Source organism: Nicotiana tomentosiformis, chromosome 7 (assembly GCF_000390325.3).
Source record: "Nicotiana tomentosiformis chromosome 7, ASM39032v3, whole genome shotgun sequence".
Classification (NCBI taxonomy): Eukaryota; Viridiplantae; Streptophyta; class Magnoliopsida; order Solanales; family Solanaceae; genus Nicotiana; species Nicotiana tomentosiformis.
The window spans coordinates 74,385,830-74,389,878 of record NC_090818.1 but is presented as its reverse complement, the minus strand read 5'-3'; the positions used below and the strand labels follow the sequence as shown (position 1 = coordinate 74,389,878).

Genomic DNA, 4,049 nt, shown 5'->3' with positions numbered 1-4,049 from the left:
ATAGAGGCATTAAGTTAATTGAGGCACCAGAATCACATAAAGATTTATCAAAATTAATAGAGCCTAAAGAGCAAGGTATAGTAAAACTCCCTGGATCTCCACACTTTTGTGGGAGTTTGTTTTGCAATATCGCATTGCAATGCCCTGTGAGCTTGACTACTGAGGTCTCTTCTATCTTCCTCTTCTTTGTCAGGACCTCCTTCAAGAATTTGGAATAAGCTGGCATTTGGGAGAGCACTTCTGTGAATGGCAAATTTACATTAACCTATTTCAGCATATCCAGAAATCTCTCAAATGTTTTGTCCAGCTTTTCTCTATATAGCTTTTGAGGAAAAGGTAGAGCGGGCATATGCTCGCTCTCATTAGATCCATCCCTTCTCGAAGTTTCCTCCTTCTTCTTTTTGTTAGCTCCCTTCTTGCCTTTCTTCTTCTTATCAATATCATTCTTTAGATGCTCCCCATTTTCCTTTTCAAGTACCACCTCTTTTTGGATTGGAGTGGTATCTTTCAATACTTGCCCGCTTCTCAAGGTCATAGCATTCACTATTTCTTTGGGATTTCTCTCAGTATCAGCTGGCAGAGTACCTGGGACTCTCTCAGATAATATTATTGCAATTTGTCCCACTTGTCTCTCCAAGTTCTGAAAACTAGTGCCCAATTCTCTGATAGCTGCCCCGTGAGCGTCCAACCTCTCATCTATCTTGATAATTAAGGCCTTCATTAGATCTTCTAGACCAGGTTGATTGGACTGTTGAGGCTGAAATTGCTTCCTCTGCTAATTTTGGAAGACTAGAGCTCCTTGTCCCTGAGGTCTAGAGTTATTTTGTTGCCACGCATTTGCAGTACCTCTAGGTGAACTCCATGAAAAATCGGGGTGCCTCTAATCCATTGCATTATAATTTCCCACAGCATTCACTTCCTCAGTTGAGGATGGACACTCATGAGTAGGATGTCCTCTTCCACATATATCACAAGTTGTATGAGGCTCACTTTGTATTGTAGCTAAGGTCAGCTTCCGTAATTCTTTAGCCATAGCATCAAGTTGTACATGCACAGATGTGTTAGCATCAACTTGGTGAACACCTGTCGATCTTCTTCTTTCACCGATCTCATAAGGCCACTGATTTGCATCTTCAGACAACTCATCAAGAATTGCGACTATCTCCTCTGGAGTCTTCTTCATCAAAGGGCCTCCAACTGCATTGCTCAATGTTCTACGTGAGGCCGGTGTCAATCCATCCCAAAAGTCCTAGAATTGCATCCAAAGTTCAAGTTTGCTATGCTGACACTTTCTGACTATATCCTTAAGCCTCTCCCATACTTCAAACACAGTCTCAGTATCTTTTTGGCAGAAGTTATGGATTTCTCTTCTAAACTTGCACGTCTTAGCTGATGAGAAATATTTATCAGGAAATTTTCTGGTCATCTCATCCCGTGTTCGAATCGATCCATTAGGTAAGCTTCTAAGCCACTGCTTTGCATCATCTTTGAGTGTGAAGGGGAATGCCCTTAAATAAACTGTATCCTGTGACACACTATTGTATTAAAAGGTGTTCATAATCTCCTCGAAGTCCATTATATGGTTATTTGGATCTTCGTTCATCTTCCCTCTGAAGACACGGCAGTTTTGAAGGGTTTGGAGCAACCCTTGCTTCAACTCAAAATCATTAGCTGCAATTGGAGGTGGTCGAATACTGGATAATCCTTGATTGTATACTGGTCTAGCATAATCGCCAAGTGGTCTCCTAGGCAAGGGTTGATGTTGATTAAGTCTGAGACCCCTTTCTTCTTCATAGATGTGAAGGCGCATCTCTAATAGTTGCTTCCTCAGCATCCTGTGCAACTTGTTCTCTTCGTTGGGCTGCTTCTCTCGCATCCAAATCTACATTATCTTCACTGTTTCCAGCCATAAGTTCTTTAGTTGAGGACTGCCCAACCTTTTCTGATGTCTCGGTGAGATTTCTTTCCTTCCTCAGCTGTTGCAGTTATTTTTCTATCTCGGGTTCGTATGGTAGCACTTCCTTCGTAGAAGTTTTAGTCATGCACCACTCTAGTCCTGTAACATGTGCACAGTCAAAGAACACCAAACGTAAAAAGGGAAAATAGAATAAAATAAAAGGAAAATTCCTAAATTAGCACCAAAATGTATTTTGAACACTATTGATTGCCAATCCCCGGCAATGGCGCCAAAATTTGACGAGCGCAAAACACAACACGAAATTAATGCTCGCTAACTAAAGATAGTATAGTTAAATTATCGTCTCCACAGGGATTGGATTTAAACAATATTCGAGTAATTTCTGGCTTGATTGCTATCCAAGAGAATCAACAATCAAGGTTTTATGATGAATAACTAAAATTAACTAATAATCTAAAATTACTGACTTATGACAATCGAAACAAAAGTAAGCAAGGAAGTTATCAATGGGAGAAAATAGGGGTTGATATGATAGGTGCAAGATAATTGTTTAGGATCTAACTCTAGATAATTCACTTCTAATATTTAAGTGAGTCTCTCGAATTCACTCAATTATTAGTTCAAACGTTTAGTAGAAACTCCTCCCTCGATTAAGTCTCAACCTCACAAGATGAACCAATTTAAGCACGTGAAGATATGCAAGAATGCGTAGTGGATTGGTCTTTAGGAGAACCTCTCTCGATTATTCTCCTAACTAGGTTTAATCAATAATTCAACTAGCCTCTTTTGATTACTAAGAAGAATTAATGAACTCAACCAACAATATAATGCAAAGATATCACAAGTTATGCCTCTCTCGATTACATGAACAAGTGAATATAGAAGCAACAGTTAAATCATCCAAAAACACTTCAATACATAAAACTAGAGTTATAATCCACAAACAAGTATCAATACACAAAATACATCAGACCCTAAAGAGAACTACGCCATAGATATAGAGCAATTCATCACAAATATGTTTAAAGTAAAGGAAAACATAAAACGATCCAAACTCGGGTCTTGAGTGAGGATTGAATGATGAACTCCTTATGCTTTTGCTTCACCAACTCCTCCTTAGCCTCCTTAGGTCTCCAATATGTCAAAGTCCAGGAAATAATGTTTTTCCATGTACTTATACCAAGTAGGGTCGGGCCTAGACGAAATTACCTTCTCCTAGCTGAAATAGGAAAATTACTCTATAAAAAATACACAGGCGCACCGCATGGGGCGACGCGCCATACTGGGCATTAGTGGGGAAATCCAGAGAGTTGATTTCAGACAGACAGCAGGAAAATGGGCAGACGCGCCACCCCACGCGCCGCGCCAATGAACATTTCTCAGAGTACAGGATTTTCTTGCATTTTGACGTCCAGACTTGGTCTTCGACCCCCGAACACGATCCCGGCTTAATCCCTTGGGCTTTTACTCAGACTTCAAAGCTCCAAATCACTCAATTTCATTCCATAACATCTACATAGCTCGGAATCACTCCTACAAGGCATAAAACAAACAATAAGTGCAAAACACTATCAATTAAAGCTAAAAACAAGTAAAGTGCAGTGAATTAGAGTGCAATAAGTGACTAACATACGAGATTATAGCCTACCATCATACCTCAGAATGTGGTGTTGATTCTTGATAGAGTGTATCCTTCATTCCAACGGATTTTGGTGAGGTCTATTCCATATTAGGGCCTTATGTTGTATTGACTCTTATATATCATATTGAGGTATAGCTGGGGCCTTGTCACCGACATTTTCATTCTATTCTCATGTTCACTTATAGGCTTTGTAGAAATAATGTGGGTTATGTTGGTATGGAGGGAACTTTAAAATGTTATTTTGTCATTTACTCCCACTTTAAAACCAGGGATTTGGAAATATTTTGTCACCTACTAGAGAAACATCCTAATTAATGAAAAATCGGTATTGTACGTTTTTATCCTCTTGATCAACTACCTCTTGTTATTTAATCTTGAATCATTCATGGCAAGGTTGGAAAGTAGGCACTAAGTAGGCTTGCTTGACTGGGATATCTCGGTTGAGTGTCGGTCTTGCTCCCCTAGGTCGGGGCTTGAAGAAAAGCCCTA

General features: G+C 39.7%; 1 non-coding gene across 1 annotated transcript; it reads left to right on the top strand.

Annotated features, from left to right (window-relative positions):
• The first annotated feature begins 1,271 nt into the window (after nucleotides 1-1,271).
• On the top strand, nucleotides 1,272-1,378 carry LOC117277110 (small nucleolar RNA R71). Its single transcript, XR_004507389.1, has one exon. It is a non-coding gene; the product is annotated as a small nucleolar RNA R71 (small nucleolar RNA).
• Nucleotides 1,379-4,049: the final 2,671 nt, after the last annotated feature.